Source organism: Schistocerca cancellata, chromosome 6, assembly GCF_023864275.1.
Source record: "Schistocerca cancellata isolate TAMUIC-IGC-003103 chromosome 6, iqSchCanc2.1, whole genome shotgun sequence".
NCBI lineage: Eukaryota > Metazoa > Arthropoda > Insecta > Orthoptera > Acrididae > Schistocerca > Schistocerca cancellata.
In genome coordinates, this window is record NC_064631.1 from 569,420,233 (window position 1) to 569,441,342 (window position 21,110).

Here is a 21,110-nt window from a genome sequence, read left to right on the forward strand (position 1 = left end):
TTTTTGAGATGGACAGGTGTCTGCTTTGGCGCTTGTTTTTAGGATGGTAGTGTGTAGTGGCGAAGGCCTGATGCACAAAAGATGGGATCGCTGTGTCAATGATTTTGGTTGACCGACGGAAAGCAGACAGAGAAACGATGCGGCCATGAAGGGTAACTGACGGCCGGACAGCTTGGCGCTGTGACGCCTCAGGAGAAGACTGCTGGTGGAAGAAAAACTACTATACTGGAGAAGATGGGCTGTAGAGAAACGACGGCACGGCAGGAGGAGACAGTAGCAAGTAGCCAAGCCATCATCGACGGCAGCGGCTGGGTGAAGATAGCAACACAAATTTTCGGAACAACTGTTTCAGTTTATGATACCAGAAATTGTATATAACATTATTGGGTTATTTCTTGGAATCAAGAACCCAGTAACTGTTCATTATTTCACACGATCACTTTAATCTCGCGAAAAGTATTGACATTGCACTGTCACTCGCTATCTATACATGCTAGGATCCGGGCTTGATAAGCAACTAAGTAATTATATTTTTGGGTCCACGTTTACAAGGCTACTTCTTCATCCTTTGCATTTACTGATTCTGTAATGTTTTACAGAGGACAATAGCTAATGTTATTGTTACGTCTGCCACAGACGGCCCCTGCCAGGCAGACTACACTCAAGACACCCCTGTGTACCATATAACATACACAAGCACTTGCAGGCGCAACCAAGAGGAAAACATTTCTTCAAAACTTGCTAGAGACTAATGCGAACCTTTTTCTGCAGAGGTCGCCTCACAGATACAGGGAAAGTTGGAGTACTCCGCCGGCTTTATAAGGCCAGCGCAGCAGCAATACAGCCAGTTCCTCGCCGAGCTAGGACCAGCTTCGACGGACCTCACCGACGCTCTTCATGAATGGTCGTCTACTAGTTATTTGTTTTGTGTGTATATAGTGATTGTTCGAGAAGTGTAGTTCGGTTTCAATAAACGACATTATAGTGAGTGTTCTACAATACTGAGTATTCACCAGTTATTCTTTCACGTTATGTATCAGGTAATTGGTAAAAAGAATATCTTTGCTAGATCTTTAAACAAACCTCTATTCAAGCATGCGAACAGTCGTAACAATTACTTCAACAGAATCTTGCTGCAGTTCGCACGGAAGTCTGAAGAACTAATATATTTCAAGCAAACTTTTTACACATTCTACACGTGATGGAACTTCCTTACTTTCTCATCTTCAATGATTTTCCTGAGATACCTAGAAATGCATGACATTGTAAGTACATAGAAAGTTTATTTTTATGTCCACCAGTCATCAACGTCGAACGGCTACAGTCTAGACACAACCGCAGTCGTAACTTTCTAGCGAAAATGCTGAACACGGGAATTCGATGGACATGCAGTGGTATTGCCATAATACGCCTGCAGAACATCCCACTTGTGCATAGTGACATATCTGAAGCAAAGAGGCCTTCTTATGGTGACCAGAACGTTGTCCGACAACTCCGAACACGTGAAACCTAACTCACGTTCACGTATTGTATCGGTGGGACCATGGGTAGAGGCAGAGGTAACAATGTCGATTCGGCGTATCTAAATATTCATGGAGCTTTATATTCTATATCACACCGATGCTTGCTGAAAAGAATCCGTTAAGTTTTGATGACCAGCTGGGACTGACATCGTTTTCATAACCCCTCAATATGAAGAAAGCAGCCAGTTATTCACGATGGAAAGTCATCCTCAGACAAGTCACAGGAACGGATTATAGAGATTTCTACATTCATGTTACGTATTACTAACTTAACGGGAAACGTTTGTCGTCACTCCAGAATTTTCGCTGATGATGTGGTTACCACCGACAAAGTGTTATAAAATTGTAGAAAAATACAGTCAAAAGTTGACAGAATACCAGATCTTAATTATCACTTAATTTAGAGAAAATACGCACTTCACAAAATGTAAAGGTAGTAAATTTGAAGTACAGGAATAAACATCCATAACTGGAGTAATTTATGTCATAGTTATGTCTGAGAGCAACAACGTGTGAAAATACAATGTGCAACAGCAGATCAGAAGCTGGGCTACAAGGGGGCACTGAGCATATACAAAAATAGATATTGCCATAAGGACATGCTTGCTTATCTCAGGTAAAAGTGTAATAGAAATTCTCAACAGTTGCACTGGCAGACACTTGTACCTTTCCTTCCGTAGTAGCAGCAGAGACAAAATAATCATAATAAGACTAATAACTAGTTCTTTACAGTTCTATATTCACACGAGGTAATGCTATCGACAGTGAATCTCAAACTGATTCCATATTCCCAGGTTTCCAGAAGGCTTTCAGCACAGTTCGTCACAAGAGACGTGTAATGAAATTGCGTGCCTATGCAGTATCACTTGAGTTGTGCCACTGGATCCGACCTATCCTCTGAGAAAGGGCACACTATGTATTAATCGATGGAAAATCATCGAGTAAAACAGAAGTGATTACGGGGTCCAACAAGGAAGTTATAGGCCCTCTGCTGTTCCTAATGTACGCAAACGATTTTGGAAATAATCTGAACAGCCCTCTTAGATTGTTTGCAGATGATGCTGTCATTTATGATCTAGTAAGGTCATCATAAGGTCAAAACTAAACTACAAAATGACTTAGACTCGATGAGTGAATGGTGCGAAAAATGTCAGTTGTCTCTCTCGATAAGGGAAAGTATGATGCCTTCACGTTAGTACGAAAAGAAATCCCTTAAATATCGATCGATTGTATGATAAATCACCCTAATGTGTGAGAGATCCTTAGAGAGGATTGCTGGAGGCCGTCGGAAAAGTTCAAAGAAAAAAAAAATGGTTCAAATGGCTCTGAGCACTATGGGACTTAACATCTATGGTCATCAGTCCCCTAGAACTTAGAACTACTTAAACCTAACTAACCTAAGGACATCACACAACACCCAGTCATCACGAGGCAGAGAAAATCCCTGACCCCGCCGGGAATCGAACCCGGGCGTGGGAAGCGAGAACGCTACCGCACGACCACGAGCTGCGGACAAAGTTCAAAGAAAGAGTGGTTCGACTTGTATCATCGCGAAATAGGGGAGAGAGTGTCACGGTTCTGATAAGCGAGTTGGGGTGACAACCGTTAAAACCAAGGCGTTTCTCGTTCGTTGCGGCCAAATCTTTTCACGAATTTTCTATCACCAACTTTCTACTCGGAATGTGAAAATATTTTACTGTCGTCAACCTGCGTAGGGAGAAATGATCGTCACAATAAGAAAAGAGAGATCGGAGCTCGTACAGAAAGATTTAAGCGTTTCTCCCACGCGCTTTTGGAGTAGAGAAATAGTCTGGAGGTAATTCGAAGAACCCTCTACGAGGCAGTTAAGTGTGATTTGCAGAGTAGCCATGTAAATGAACAGGGTGGCGGATATAAAAATATGCCGTGTAACTATAAACCAAATTCAGTGAAATTACATAAACTAAGAGCTGAAATAGACTTACCATTTACTTACAATGAAAAATACAGTGAAAAATACAATTATAGAATATGCTGAAAGTGACCCCTACAACATCAATACACAGCTGTGCACATCTGAGCATATTCAGATACACCCGGTGTAAAGTTCGGATGCCGAAAAGTTCACGACTGACGTCTTTCAGTTCCTGTATTGTGTGTGCATTTGTTCCATAGACCTTGCTCTTTAAGTGTCACCACAGGGAAGAAATCACAGTCCGCAGCTCATGGTCGTGCGGTAGCGTTCTCGCTTCCCGCGCCCGGGTTCTCGGGTTCGATTCCCGGCGGGGTCAGGGATTTTCTCTGCCTCGTGATGACTGGGTGTTTTATGATGTCCTTAGGTTAGTTAGGTTTAAGTAGTTCTAAGTTCTAGGGGACTGATGACCATAGATGTTAAGTCCCACAGTGCTCAGAGCCGTTTGAACCATTTGAAAGCAAAAAAATCACATGTTTTTAGATCCAGCGAACGCGGTAGCCATAAATGTTTTCTCCCACTTCGTTCCTCAGTGAAAACAACATGTTTCCCCATCTTGCTGGAAAAAACTGTGTTTCATATTCAGTGAGTTTAACCCAAAATGTATCAAAATGATGCGCGTTCCTGTTACGCCGCACCTAACGCTGATTTTTTCGTCGTGGAGTGATTCCTAACGCACAATGTTAGGTTTCTCCGTTGCCCAGTAACTCGTGCTCTGTGAATTCACATCGTGGCCGAAAATATGAAACCATGCTTCATCACTCATGACGTACCGTAATGGAAATGGTCTAACAAAACATCGTTGATGTTATTCAAAAAACACGTGCAGTAATCTACACGTTTCTGACTGTCATCTTCCCATAATTACTGCACAACTGTCAGACGATATGGCTTCAAATTAAGACTTTCCAATATCCGCTGGCAACTTCTCCTACTTACATGCGCCTTTTGGGTCAATTTACGTGTAGACTTCTTTGGTCTCGAATAATTCTTCGGAGAACATGTGCAATAACGTCTGGTGTGCGAAATAAAGGGTTTCCTTGTTTTACATTTTGTACGGGTCAGTAGGTGCGCCAGTTTTTATACAGCCTCTGTACTTCTCTCTTTACTGGGTGCCCTCTATCCGGATACTTTACCACGAAAATTTCTCGAGTTTTCTTAATCGAACCTGTTTGCACAAATGGGCACACAATTTCAATGATTTCTTCTGTCGAGAAAGTCATTCTGCCGACTGCAGAGAGAAACGTATAAATTCACTCAAGAAATAAACTGAAATGCTGACAGAAGAATGCTAACAATCGATTATTTCATAAAGCTGTCCATTGTTGTAACTGTTTACTCTAATTTGAGAAATCGAAATATTGCATTCTCATTCAAAAGGAAGGCGGCCTATTTTTAACTGTGCCACCTGTAGATGAACTGCTCGCGCTGACGTACCGTACGTGAACGAAACGAGAGGAATTCGTCAGGGAAATGCTTTTTTTTTAATGCTTTTCGTTTGTGGAGTGTTGATGTCGGGATCAGAATAGCGCCATGGTAGGGGGATTCACATCTTTCTGGCGCTGCAAACCCAACCGCAGATAGCGGATGAGAATTTGGGAAAAAAAGAGAGCAGCTTTTTGCTGCTGAGGGATAACAGGGTTCCGGCCACAAAGGCGGTCGCAGGCGGTCGGCAGGTGGCGCCAGCGACTCACTCTGGCGGCGCTCTTTGTCGCAAACGCCGCCGCGCGCCGCAAACCACAGCGGCGGCGGCGCCACAATGGACGCGCGGTGCATGCAGCCGAGCCGGCCGGCGCACCGCCACGCCGCGCCGCGCAGAGCCGCGCCGGCGAAATTGAATGAAAAAAGCCGCGCCGCACTCGATGGATGCCGCTGCACCACCCGCTGTGTGGCCGCTCTGCGTTTCTTTCCATTATGAACGCGCTTACTTAGTTACCGCGGAAATTACAGCAGAAATTCGTAATCGAACGCCACGAGATCGCTATTGTCTAGATCCCCCTACGTCCAATCACTCACACAGCGCCCAATTTCTGAGGAATAAAAGTTATACTTTTACCCGATTTCGCTGTCGACTGTATGGAACATGCCAGCAACAAGCTAAATTTCTGGTGAACTATTTATGAGACCGAAATACGTAAAATACGCTGTAAGGTGGCGTGGTCTCCTAACCTACATTTCTTACATTATCTGACCTCACCACCGTATTCTGCGTATCAAGACGTTTCATTCCAGGCCATACTCGATAGGGTAGAGTCTATTTTGCATATTTCCATGTAATCGAAATGCAAATCTAATAAATAAATCGCAAGTGCTGACCAAGATTGAAAAGTTGAGGCTCGTATACACAAACATTCAAGACACGACGGCCACAGGAGTTTTTCTTTGGCGGAGGCAACCAGCCCACTGGAAAGTCTGTAGGAGGGTGAGTTAGCACTCAGCTGCACCGGCCGGGTGACTGCCAGCGGACCAAAACAGTTTTTGCCAGAGAAAGGGGATAATGGCCTGCATGTTCACCTTAAAAGCAAAACCCGCTGTATTGTTTGGGACAGCCCCAACATACGCATTTTTTTGACAGACGTAGTACACAGTTTCAGAGTTCACGCAAGTGGACAGTAAACGCCTAATGCAGATGCTATATATTTCCGGATTGGTCAGCTTAGCCATTCTCCCGATTGTAAGAGTAACGCTGATTGGTGGACTATTACTGACACAATGAGCCACAGGAGTGAGGGAAAGACAGCGGATGATATATCCTTTTGCTTTTTGCGTGGAGGGAAGTCGTTCCGGTGACGCTCTTGTAGCAGGAACACGTAGCGAGAGCGGAGCGCTCGTGCGTGTACGCAGAGAGCAAGGAACAAAGTCTCTATTCAGTACAGCACTGAGAGAGGACTTCTGTTGCTAGTGAATCAGGGTGATACTCTATATTGAGTTGCTCATGATTAAGCGTTTGTTCACTGTGTTGGCCACGACACTTAATGTGTGGTGTGAACACAGACAGAGTATTAGTTAGCACATGTGACCGAACATTGAGTGGCATTGCGTTGGACTGGTTATCTCAATGGTGTACCACGCCAATAGTTAGACAAAGGGCAGATAGGAGTCCTTGACTTCATCAAGGTGTAGTGAGAGTTCGACTGGCAAAGGTCAACCAGATAGAAAGAGATAGTTTTGTTATTTTTCAGCAGCAAATGACACAGGCAGCAGTTGTTGCAGCTCACGGTATTGTGCACTACAGCACAGGCGAGCCCCATCTTTCTTCCAATAGAAATAACATACTTCATTCGCGTTACTCCATTGCATTTCTCATGTGACAGCCTTGACCATACTTCGAAAAATTCAATCGGATAATTATTCAGGTTGAGCAGGCGCCACTCTCAGCCATTCTGCCAAGTAAATAACATTCTTAAAGAACAGAGTTTTCCCACAATTTGTATATAAATGTCATTAACAGGATTCCTATCCATAAGAGGTAACCTCCTATTCTGAAAAGAACCTGGTGTATCAGTTTATAAATAAAAGTTTCATTTGATTTTTCTTAAATTTTGAAATAAATAATATTTTCCGTTCGTTTAATGTTTTTCTTACACTAACTAGCAATATTCCACTACCCAAGTATCCCACTAGTTATGTAAGAAAGTAGAATATTTTTGTGTATTTTCCTTACAGCGGACGACTCCAGAAAATATTTATGGCTAAAAGTGTTTCAGGCTCTTTTTTTTTTTTTTTTTTTGTACGTTAGGAGCGTCTGTCTGACTTCAGTTGTAATGTAGGGTGGAAATTGCTTCTTGCAGGAGCCAAAGGGTACTTGTCAGATCAATCCGTTGCACAACTCATCAACATAACGCCAACACTCTGACAACACTGACATAAAAAAAATCGCAGCATCAAAAAACAATTAGCATTTTGTAATGAAATTTCGGCAATGCATTTAACAGGTAACGTATTTAGGACACGTGTTTGCATTGTGTTATATAGGTGCCGGATGTCAATTTGTAGGATAGAGTTCCATACTTGTCGCATTTGGTCGGTCATCACAAGGACGGTTAATTTTGTTTGTGGATGATGCTGGAGTTGTCGTCCAGTGATGTCTCATATATGCTCGCCTGGAGACAGATCTCGTGATCGAGGAAGTCAAGGCAACATATCAACACTCTACAGAGCATGTGGGGTCACAACAATGGTATATGGGCGAACGTTATCCTACTGGAAAAGTACTCCTAGAATACTGTTCGTAACTGGCAGTACGACAGGTCGAATCGTCAGACTTTCGTACAGATTTGCAGTCAGAGTGCGAGGAATATCCACGAGAGAGTCCTGCTGTCATACGAAATTGCACCCCAGACCATAACTCGAGGTGTAGGTCCAGAGTGTCGAGGCCGCTAACAGGTTGGTTGCAGGTACTCACCTGGCCTCCTCCTAACCAACAAATTTATGGATTGTATAAAAACGCATATTTCTTAGGAGTCATTACTGATTGCTAAAGCGAAATCGACATACTCAAAGTGGGATCCCTTATCCTTATTGTTCTATCAATCTGTGAAACAAGCAGAACATTGTAGTAAGGGACTATTATTATACGCAGTCAGTTTTTCAGTTACGGTTTTTTTAGGTGGGCGGTTGGGGGGGGGGGGTGTTATGTGAGGAATATGAACGGAAATTTCGAAATACATAAAAGGACCACTCGAGTAACAGATAAAAGTACCATAGCAATCAAGTTGATCACAAAGACTATTTAAAACGTTGATGATCTTAACTGCACGATGTGAGAATATACACCATTTCGTAACCCATATAAAAAAATAGTAATTATTGTACAAACAGATCAAACGATGATCACGAAACAAAAGATTAATTTACAGTATAGTAAATACTATTTCGAGTTGTTGCTATATTTGTTATTCTATCATGGGGTAAAGTTTTACGTTACGCTGACATATGTGAATGTATTTCTTAAAAATATAGAGTAAAATGTACAAGATGTATAACTGTTAGTACACAGTAAATTGCTGTTGAAATAACACAGAGGACAGAGCGCTAAAATTATTTTGTAAATTAGTGTCCAGTATCTGTAATGGATAATATTACTCCTTAATATGTTGGCCTGAGTATCAAGCAATGTGGCCCGATGCCCGTATATAAGAACTCTGGCTCAACCACGATTTACTTCACTTTTTTCATCTACGAAGTAATGTGCACCGCACAGATAAACTTCGTATGCGCGATTTAAGCCGGCATCAGCCCATCGTGGTATTTCACGTCACTATGGACGCTTCCAAGTTTGAGGTACAGATGGGGGAAGGCTATTTCTTCAGGGAGAAGTGTGAGCTACACCCAGCCGTATATAATCCCACCCGAGTCACGCTGTCGGACTAGCAGACTGTGATGGATGAGCAAATGGAGCGAAACCTTGGCCGGTGCAAGAAATGGGGTGCTCATTACTAATGTCTTCACTTTTTTCGTTACTTTCGACAGGAAGCAATTACGTAATTAACACCATGAACAATTTTATGGATTTCAATTTGATCAAAGGGAACAGTTTAACGAAATATCTCATGCCTCCTTTTTAACAGAGAAAATAATGAAAAGGCATTTACGGATTTTTACAGTGAGACTGATACGAAACAAAATTTGGTCGGTGTAAGTAATATTGTCGCAGAAGAAGATGAGTAGCTGCGTGGTGTAGTGGTTATGATAGTTAACTGTTGCATGGAAGGTCGTGAGTTCGAACGTCAGCTGAACTGTACAGTTTTAATTTCTTTATTCGGTTCGAGCACATTATAGAAGTATCCAAAAATGTCAAGAATCAAGTGCTGGAATATTGTGTAGCTGCATATATACTGTATGTGTTCTGGCCGGAAGCAGTTCGCTCCGCGCTCTTGTATGTGCATGTGCTGAATAAACCTTCGTTAAGTGAAGATAGTGTTCGTCATTCATCCAATTACACCTTCTTCTACGTGACAATATTAATTATCAACGCAATTTACATTCTGATTTTCCTGGTTTCTTTCATCCATTACAAGCTGGTTAATCTGGTTAAGACAAAGCGATTAAGTATGTGCAAATTTATAATAATTTCTTAAGCAAATATAATAAGAACCAAGATTCAGAGAAAGGGGTCCGACTGATCTTCTATAACCACACTACTGGAAGTGCACTGAACGAGCTCTAGATGAGTTAATTCCATTCTACAGTCTTCATTCATACATGAAATCAATAGGCGAAATCTGCGATAAATCCTTTAACAATCTAACTCTCATTTACTCCTGCAACGTTATCAAAATCTATGTTTATGGAGAGTCTAATGATCATGCACTAATCTATTATAGCGAGGACATGGAACCTATGGTATGTTACACCCAATTTCTCACACTCTTGTGAATGGCCTTAGAAAAATGTAACGTGTACGTATATAAAGTTGTTGATAAAGATAAGTTACGAGATAGATAGAGGGGACTTCAGAAACAAATATACACATCATTAACGCAGGGCCGGCCGCGGTGGCCGTGCGGTTCTAGGCGCTGCAGTCCGGAACCGCGGGACTGCTACGGTCGCAGGTTCGAATCCTGCCTCAGGCATGGATGTGTGTGATATCCTTAGGTTAGTTAGGTTTAATAGTTCTAAGTTCTAGGGGACTTATGACCTAAGATGTTGAGTCCCATAGGGCTCAGAGCCATTTGAACCATTTGAACCATAGTGCTCAGAGCCATTTGAACCATTAACGCAGGCCAAGTAATTTTTATTGAATACTGCACTACGCTTCAAAGGAACACCGATGTACATTATTTTTTAACATAGGCAACAAGCCTCTATAAACAACGTTCGGAACATTCTTCCAATCGTTCATTCCCTCGACGATAAAAACTCACTCATTAGTCACGGAGCTTTTCTAGAGTCGCTGTTTGAACGTCCTCATCGTTGTAAAATCTGTTTCCCATAAGATGTTCTTTCACCTTGGCCAAAGTTCTCAGCTCGTGCTCTAGTGGCTAGCGTTGCTGCCTCTCGTTCACGGGGTCCTGGGTTCGCTTCCCGGCCGGATTCGGGATTTTCTCTGCCCGGGGACTGGGTGTTTGTGTTGTCCTCATCATTTCATCATGATCATCATTCGTGACAGTGAATAGATTGGACTGTGTACAAAATTGGACTGTGAAAAAATTGGAACTTTGTACGGGCGTTGATGACCGCGCAGTTAAGTGCCCCACATACCAAACGTCATCATCATCGTCATCACCTTGCCCAAAAGATGCAAATCGCCTGGTGCAAGGTCTGGACTCACCGATCAGTAAAAGTCACGTCTGCGTGGCCCTGGTCAAATTCTTGGAACCATTTCACCAGTGTTAGACGCAACATTCGTTTGATAAATATACCGCCAGAATTATACTGCGAATCTGTGTGTGATTTAGACGTTTTTACCACAAGAATCGTATTGTCCCGCGTAACTCTGGAATACCTTTCCAGTTGCCGTAGCGTCTCACACCCATTACCCGTATTGGACCAGAACTGCATCTGCAGGGAACCTTCTGACGTGCGTTACTATTGTTGCGTAATGGTCTTAGCATGGTATAATTCCTATAACTTAATTGTTTCAGTCCCTCCATAGATATACAGATAGATTGATTGATAGAAAGTCGGAGAGAGAGAGAGAGAGAGAGAGAGAGAGAGAGAGAGAGAGAGAGAGAGAGAGAGATTGACGTATAAAATGCTCGTTTGACCATCAACTGCTGTTCCATTTAAAACCCAAATATCGACCGGTTTCAGACAGAGACCATCTTCACGAATTCTATCCAAATATAGAAAAACTACTTGTAGTATGCAGGAAATGCTACAAAATCGTTTCCAAGGAGGTGCAAAATATACATAAATACAGTGTTAGAACAGTTTAGGCCATAACATCAAATTTGTCATTGCTTAAATAATGGCCAGGTCTCGTATACTAATAACAGACGTGTTATGCTGCAATTCATGGCATGCTCTACATATGAGGCGTGGCCATTATTTAAGCAATGACAGATGTGATATTGTGACCTAAACTGTTTAACCCTGTAACTATTCATGTATATCTTGCACTTCCTTGGAAACTATTTTGTAATATTGCCCTATACTACATGTATTTTTTGTATCTTTGGATAGAATGTGTGAAGACAGTCAGTGACTGGAACCGGCCGATATTTGGGTTTTAAATAAAAAAGCAACTGATGGTTAAACATGCGTTTTATACATGATTTGACGGCTGTTAGTAGTCACCTTCCAAAAACGTTCAAGAAAGACTGACGTTTCATTTGTGTATAAACGTATGTTAGTTATGCCAACAACCTGAGGACGACACTGTTTTACAGAACACTCCAGCGGCTGTATTTGAGAGTGTAAACATTACTAATATGTGATGTACAACTGGAGACTGCCAAAGAATGAGATCATCTAGAAACTCCGCTGGTATACAGGGTGTTACAAAAAGGTACAGCCAAACTTTCAGGAAACATTCCTCACACACAAAGAAAGAAAATATGTTATGTGGACATGTGTCCAGAAACGCTTACTTTCCATGTTAGAGCTCATTTTATTACTTCTCTTCAAATCACATCAATCATGGAATGGAAACACACAGCAACAGAATGTACCAGCGTGACTTCAAACACTTTGTTACAGGAAATGTTCAAAATGTCCTCCGTTAGCGAGGATACATGCATCCACCCTCCGTCGCAAGGAATCCCTGATGCGCTGATGCAGCCCTGGAGAATGGCTTATTGTATCACAGCCGTCCACAATACGAGCACGAAGAGTCTCTACGTTTGGTACCGGGGTTGCGTAGACAAGAGCTTTCAAATGCCCCCATAAATTAAAGTCAAGAGGGTTGAGGTCAGGAGAGCGTGGAGGCCATGGAATTCGTCCGCCTCTACCAATCCATCGGTCACCGAATCTGTTGTTGAGAAGCGTACGAACACTTCGACTGGAATGTGCAGGATCTCCATCGTGCATGAACCACATGTTGTGTCGTACTTGTAAAGGCACATGTTCTAGCAGCACAGGTAGAGTATCCCGTATGAAATCATGGCGGTGAATTGAGGAAGTACAGTACATACTGACGAAACTAAAATGAGCTCTAACATGGAAATTAAGCGTTTCTGGACACATGTCCAGATAACATCTTTTCTTTATTTGTGTGTGAGGAATGTTTCCTGAAAGTTTGGCCGTACCTTTTTGTAACACCCTGTATAGTGACTACTTAGTATTCAGTGATCCATTCAACCGAATTTCTGTGTAACGCACATAATGTAGCCATAGTGGACACATTAGAGAATCCAAGACATATACAGCGTGATATGTTATTTTTCTCGTTGGCATTCGTATTCATATGTCTGATTGGAAATGGTGCATCCTCTGTATCAGATAACTGTGAACTATTTCGTAAACCATTGCAAATATGTTTATTTCCTTTTCCTTCTTTGAAAACATCGATTATCAACTCTCAGCTTCCGACTCTTAGAAAAGCCTTGCAGTCTGCAAAATACTTCATTATCTCTCTCTCTCTCTCTCTCTCTCTCTCTCTCTCTCTCTCTCTCTCTATTTACCAAAGTCTTGTCACATTCAGTCAATCTTAAACGTGGCCCCTTCATCCAGGCGCTTTATGGTTTGCTCTTGGCGCTAGCTTGCAGTCTCACCTCTGATATTAAATAAGAACTTTTGGCCCTTCTTAACTTTATTAACGGCACGCTACGGCATAGGTCTTACCTGCGACTAGCTGTTTCCAACATTCTGCAAGACTCAGTCAGTTGCGTGTATTTCTCTGCAGATTAGAGTTTAACGTCCCTTCTTCGACTACGCAGTCATTACAGATTGAGTACAAATTCTGACTGTCTTAGGATAGGGAGAGCGATCAGGCGTGTACATTTATAGGAACCTTCAGCCATGTGCTTCAATCAGTTTAGTGAAAGCACAGTAAACCTAAATCTTGATGACCGAAAGGGCTGGATGTCTCACCATTAGTAATTTTCCATCCCGCCACCTCACTCATTAATGGGAGTATGACGTACAGAAAAATGATTTTGGCAATCGTTGCACATCAAACATTTTTAATTGTATGCCCTTCGGCCTCATTATCAGTTTATTTCTTCTGTAACCATCAGTACTCTTCTGTAACGAATCGCCAATGTAGATACTGATGTACTATCAAGAGCGTCGTTGACACTCAGTACATATAGGCATATAGGTAGTTTTCTTTTATTAATGGGACCAGTAAAAATCAATGAAATCGTTCTACCAATACTATCACCATTGCCACTTTTAATATCTTCATAACAGACACAAACAAAAGTAGTAAAGTTGTCCTTCACTTTTCTCGTAACTCTATGGCAAAAATAACTCCCTCTCGCTCAAAAGGTAGTAACGCAGAGAATCGTACCAGCTCTCATCTTCCTGTTTCCTCTAACTTTCTTGCTGCATTTTCTGCATATGTGTTTCACATATTAGGTAGCCCCTTATTACAGAGACTCTGCTGTACGAATGTCCGTATTAGAAAGTGAGCACTAGCAGATGAGTTGTACAATGACAAGATTAATACCGCATTATCAGTCACTGTTTGTAGTTATGCCCTAATGTTCGTGAACATGTAATCATCCTGGAACGCACGTGCGACTAAAATTATCTTTCTATTATAAATTAGGCTAATCTCAAGAAGTAATCTCTCTCTCTCTCTCTTTCTCCCCCCCCCCTCCAAATCCGTGCCATGATATTAAAGAGCAACATTAAGAAAAGCCTCCACACATTTCGTATGTAAGTCCACAGAGCGTCAACAGCGGATGCTGGAAGTCATTCGCAAATAAGTTTCTGGCCACCCAAATTCCATACACGACAATTCAGGCGAATTGATATGCAGGGGAAGAATTCTACCTGTCATTCTTCGTAGAAAACTTGGATGTTTCTCACCCTTGGAGGCCAGGCGTAACTCTGTCGTAGGATACAACATTAGCTGAACCAAGGGCAGTATGATGATGGTGAGATCCCATACTCTGAGGAGCGTAGAGGACGATGGGGGAGACCCGACTAGGCAGCGTCCTAGCGGAGGTGGTTTGCCATTGCCTTCCTCCGACCGTAGTGGAGATGAAGGATGATGATGATGATGAAGACGACACAACAAATCCAGTCATCTCGAGAAAGGGTAAATCCCTGACCCCACCGGGAATCGAGCACAGGAACCCGTGCGCGGAAATCGAGAACGCTTACGCAAGACCACGAGCTGTGGACCATGGGAAGTATGTAGGGTTGTAAAACCTCCCTGCTGTAGCGGATGTGCTCAGTACACAAGAGTAAAGATCGGATGTTGCAACCAATAATACCCACAAACCATAACCCTCCGTGTTGCTCCGTTCCATCTCTCCTCTGTGCGGGATATCAGATTACAGTCACCACGCCTTGGCCTAAAACGTACATGCTCATCAGTGTCGGAGAGGGTGAGGCGGGATTCGTCAGAAAACAATATGTTTTGGCACTCAGTAAGACAGTGACAGCGTTTCTGTGTTCGTTGGAGTTGGAGAGGTCTGTAGTTCTTACAGTGTATGCTGACGCAATCGCCCGAGGACCACCCGTCCAGCATGTAGTGTAAGATGTCGATCCGTCGAAGCAGACAGGTCCACATCCTTCGCAACATTCCACTGCCGAATCCACACTGTGCACGAATTTGTACAATCTCTTACTGTCGTACGGATGAATAACATGACGGTCATTCCATGCTATGGACACATGTCGTTCCATATCCGATCGTTTCTGGTGACAGTCCTCCTCTGCTCACGTGTTTCACACAAGTATCGCCAGGCCCCTATTCAAAAATAAAATTTCACAGTATGAACTCTCCATTCCTTGGAGGCAGACGATTCATTTTCATTCGATCTAACTGACGCGCTCACATTTACATCGATAAGGCACACGACACTAGCTGCATTTGGCCTTTCAGAGACTGGGATTGGTGTGACAATAACCTTTATAGTCATTTCGAGTGTTCTACTTGCGTGTTTCAATTTTCGCAAACGTTAGCGTAACATATGAGTGATACAGCAAAGACTATGAACACTTTTTCCAAGTATGCGAACATAAAGAGAGAAGGAAAGAGTTTCCAATCCGTTTCCTAGCCTACCCAGAATTCAGGCCCATAATCCGCCACTGGCAAAAACTCAAAATTTCACAACATTATATGGTGGACTAACCTGGAATGATCTCGCCCCAAAAGCTTCAAAGTCCTTCCTTCTACGATAGTGCACGTTTTTACTGGAGAAAATTGGTAACATTGTCTCTTTGTCGTTAAGTCAGTTATACAAACAACTACGTATTGAACTGCTCTTTATCTTTAACTAAGGAAAGGTTTACAACGTGAAATTACAAAGTTGACAGCAGTATGCTCATATTTACAATTCATGTTTACAATATACACAATAATAATTAGTGTAAACAGTTGTGCAAATACTGTCTCTCGGGGCCAATTACTCCCGTATAGCGGTAGAGAATACTAGCGATGCTGCCTAGCGGACGCTGATGTTGCCCAGTTAATAAGCTAGATCAAACAGAGAGGTCTCTTTTGCATCCGCTCTGACATTCTCGCTTCACGCCACTCTCACATTCGCCATATACACTGAACAGAGAGAACGTTATGACCACCCACGACATAGGCAGACACAAGTCACCTAACCCCAGAAAATCCAGAGAAGGAGCATTGCAATCACATCCCAGATGTGTTCGGTCGGGTTCAGATCTGGCGTGTTAGGGAAGCCAGCACATGAACCGGAACTTTCCACTGTGTTGCTCGAATCACTCCATCACATTCCTAGCCTTGTTGCATTATCTTGTTGAAAAATGTCACTGCCACCAGGTGTGAAACATGATCGTCATGAAGAGTGTACAACGCCTGCAACCAGTGTGCGATTATTCTTGGCTGTCATGGTGCCTTACACGAGGCTCCACTGGACCCATGGATGCTCATGTGAATGTTCCCCTGAGCATAATAGAGCCGCCACCATCTTGTCTCCGTCCCGCCCTAAAGGTGCCAAGGAGCTGTTGTCTTGGAAGACGACAAATTCGCGCCTTCCCTTCGGCATGATGAAGGTGATGTCGGGGTTCATCAGACCATGCAACGCTCTGCCACTGCGCCAACGTCCAGTGCCGATGGTCATGCCCCAATTTCAGTCGTAGTTGCTGATGTCATACTGTTGACATTGGCATACGAATGGGTCATCGGTTGCGGAGGCCCATCGTTAGGAGTGTTCGAGTCACTGTGCGTCCAGACACACTTGTTCTCTGCCCAGCATTAAAGTCTAATGTTAATTCCGCCAGAGTTCGCCGCCTGTCCTGTTTAGCCAGTCGGCCCACCCTACGGCGTCCGACATCTGTAAAGAGAAGTGACCACCCAACCCACGACGTTTGGATGTGTTTTCACCTTGGTTTCACCACCCGTTGAAGACACTCACCACAACACTCCTAGAACAGCCGACAAGTCGTGCAATTTCCTAAAAGCCCTCACTCAAACTCAGGTAGATAGAGCGCCCTCGCTATTCTACAGAAACGTCACTAACACTACAAATACCGTGCGTGTGTCTGACTGGCGGTCGTTCCTCGCCAGGTGACGCTGATGTTGGCTGGACGGGTTCACATCGATAGAAGGCCAGTGGTCATAACGTTGTGGCTCATCACTGTAAGCACTAGTTTAGTTTCGCTGTCACAGATGACAGAGGCATCCACTCATGAATTATTCACACCCTGAAAATTTATGATCAAAAGGAATCGTGAGTTTTTCACATGCCACTTTTTACGCTGTCAAACTTCCTCTCATTACCAAACAGATGATTGCTGGATAACTTAATGTGCCGTATCAGCAGATCTCTTCTTCTAGTGTAGTCGTGTTGTTGTCGTTGTCGTTGTGGTCACCAGTCCTGAGACTGGTTTGATGCAGCTCTCCATGCTAATCTATCCTGTGCAAGCTTCTTCATCTCCCAGTACCTACTGCAACCTACATCCTTCTGAATCTGCTTAGTGTATTCATCTCTTGGTCTCCCTCTACGATTTTTACCCTCCATGCTGCCCTCCAATACTAAATTGGTGATCCCTTGATTCCTCAGAACATGTCCTACCAACCGATCCCTTCTTCTAGTCAAGTTGTGCCACAAACTCCTCTTCTCCCCAACCCCATTCAATACCTCCTCATTAGTTATGTGATCTACCCATCTAATCTTCAGCATTCTTCTGTAGCACCACATCTCGAAAGCTTCTATTCTCTTTTTGTCCAAACTATTTATCGTCCACGTTTCACTTCCATACATGGCTACACTCCATACAAATACTTTCAGAAATGACTTCCTGACATTTAAATCTATACTCGATGTTAAAACATTTCTCTTCTTCAGAAACGCTTTCCTTGCCATTGCCAGTCTACATTTTATATCCTCTCTACTTCAACCATCATCAGTTATTTTGCTCCCCAAATAGCACAACTCCTTTACTACTTGAAGAGTCTCATTTCCTAATTTAATTCCCTCAGCATCACCCGACATAATTCGACTACATTCCATTATCCTCGTTTTGCTTTTGTTGATGTTCATCTTATATCCTCCCTTCAAGACACTGTCCATTCCGTTCAACTGCTCTTCCAAGTCCTTTGCTGTCTCTGACAGAATCACAATGTCATCGGCGAACCTTAAAGTTTTTATTTCTTCTCCATGGATTTTAATAGCTACTCCGAATTTTTCTTTTGTTTCCTTTACTGCTTGCTCAATATACAGATTGAATAACATCGGGGAGAGGCTACAACCCTGTCTCACTCCCTTCCCAACCACTGCTTCCCTTTCATGTCCCTCGACTCTTATAACTGCCATCTGGTTTCTGTACTAATTGTAAATAGATTTTCGCTCCCTGTATTTTACCCCTGCCACCTACAGAATTTGAAAGAGAGTATTCCAGTCAACATTGACAAAGGCTTTCTCAAAGTCTACAAATGCTAGAAACGTAGGTTTGCCTTTTCTTAATCTAGCTTCTAAGATAAGTCGTAGGGTCAGTATTGCCTCACGTGTTCCCATATTTCTGCGGAATCCAAACTGATCTTCCCCGTGGTCGGCTTCTACCAGTTTTTTCATTCGTCTGTAAAGAATTCGCGTTAGTATTTTGCAGCTGTGACTTATTAAACTGATAGTTCGGTAATTTTCAGATCTGTCAACGCCTGCTTTCTTTGGGATTGGAATTATTATATTCTTCTTGAAGTCTGAGGGTTGTGTTATAAATTCCTTTTTTTCGCAATTGAGGTTCAGTATCTCTTCATTAATTATTCGATTTTCCCATTTAATCTTCATCACTGTTGTTCAGGAAACCAGTCTATTGTCTTGTTATCCGAACTGCTTATCGTTCACGTTTCACTTCCATAGAGCACAACACTGCAGTTATTTCCAGAAAAGCCTTCCTGACATCAGAAAATCAACGAAATATAGATGATCCTCTGCATTTCATTGTAATGATGTGGGATGGAAAAGTTCACGAAGAAGGTGGATGGAAAGAAACCACATGGAAAGTAACGACAGACGACCACGAAGAAGTGAAACAAAATGCTTATAATAAAACATCGAGTCTTTGATTTTAATCGCACATTAAACGAATGCAAAAGAAAACTCTTACTTGTGGGTTTCGAATCGATGGTAACTTCATCTTATTCGAGGAATAAGCGAACGCAGATCGACGGTAAACTTCGTCACACTCCAAGAATGAGCGTAAGATAACTTCTCCGACATTAAAAGTTATGTCTCAAGCTCTCAAATTAGCCAAGCCTCCTTGGTAGAGCCTTTCTTATCTCGGATCGAAAATGAAATACCATTAGCATCCGCGGTGGAGCTGTGGGGCTGTCAGAAGAGTTAGGCGATCTCCTCCAATGGAGATGTGCGTTATTTCAAGTTGCTGCGGGCGCGAAGCTCGCCGACGGAAATAAGCGGTATCTTTCATCTGCAGAACTCATCAAACGCTCGTCACGGATCCGGAACTTTTCCCTCTCGCTGGTATCGACCTTGACCGGCCCGTATTATTCCGTTCCAAATTGCTCCGCCTCGGCTCCCTGCCCCTCATTCCATAGCACAGCACTACTTCCTCTGGTCGCCGTCTCATACTTTTCCTGGGAGCCCCGGCTGAGCCACTTTGCATGCAGCGGCCGACTTGTCCAATCAGCGTGCAGCGTGTTTACCACTGCGTGGCGGCGGAGCGGCCTGTGGGCGGCTTTGAGGCCCAGTCCAGCTCCGCCCCTCCCGTGGCGAGTTAATTCAGTTCAGCCGGGACCGACCCAAGGCTTGTTCCATCAACAGGGCGCGCGGCCAGCCTTATTTGCCGTGTCTCCTCTGATTACTGGCTACAAACTACCCGTCCTGCGCGGTATAGAACTTTGGACGCCTTTATTGGGCACGATACACACATACAAAGGTTACAAGTGGCCTCTCTTTTAAAGTGTAGTAGTACAGGTTATTCATAACTATGAGTGGCGCTCAAAGAGTAATGCAACCCTTTCTTCCCAGAAAGCAGGTTGGTCTTATTCAGGATTCCAGTACACAATACCATTTCCCACTCTTTTGACTACAAAACGCTATTTTTCAACGTAATCTCCGTTCATTGCGACCGCCTTGCTCCACCATACTTACAGGTTCCTTGTGACCGTATGATACCACTCTACCGGTCGACATCGGAGCCCCCGTATTGTTGTATGAATAACCTACCCGTCACTCACGCGCTGTGCCAAACAGATGGAAGTCGGAAGGCGCGATATCCGGGCTGTAAGGTGGATGAGGAAGAACAGTCCAACGAAGTATTATGAGCTCCTCTCGGGTGCAAAAACTTGTCTGGCGCCTCGCGTTGTTATGGAAAGGCCGGTCGGAGTGGCCGAGCGGGTCTAGGAGCTTCAGTCTGGAACCACGCGACCGCTACGGTCGCAGGTTCGAATTCTGCCTCGGGCATGGATGTGTGTGATGTCCTTAGGTTAGTTAGGTTTAAGTAGTTCTAAGTTCTAGGGGACTGATGACCTCAGAAGGTAAGTCCCATAGAGCTCAGAGCCATTTGAACCATTTGTCATGGAAAAGAAGAAATTCGTTTGAATTTTTTCCGTGACGAACACGCTGAAGTCGCTTCTTCAGTTACCTGGGGGTAGCACAGTGCTCTTCAGAGCCGATCGTTCCATCGCGACGGAGGATTCAGATGGTCCAAATGGGTCTAAGCACTATGGGACTTAACATCTGAGGTCATCAGTCCCCTAGACTTAGAACTACTTAAACCTAACTAACCTAAGGACATCACACACATCCATGCCCGAGGCAGGATTCGAACCTGCGACCGTATCAGCAGCGCGGTTCCGGACTGAAGCGCCTAGAACCGCTGGCCACAGCGGCCGGCGTGACGGAGGAAATCAAAAAGAATATCCCCTTCCGAGTCTCGGAAGACCGTTGCCATGACTTCACGGGCTGAGGTTGCCGCTTTGAACTTTTACTTCGGAGGAGAGGTGGTGTGGCGCCTCTTCATGGATTGCCGTTTTGTTTCCAATTCGAAGAGATGAACCCACGCTTCATCACCTGTGACGAGTTTCGACAAAAAGTTGTCACGTTCAGCCTTGTAACGCGGAAGCAATTCTGCACAGACTGTCC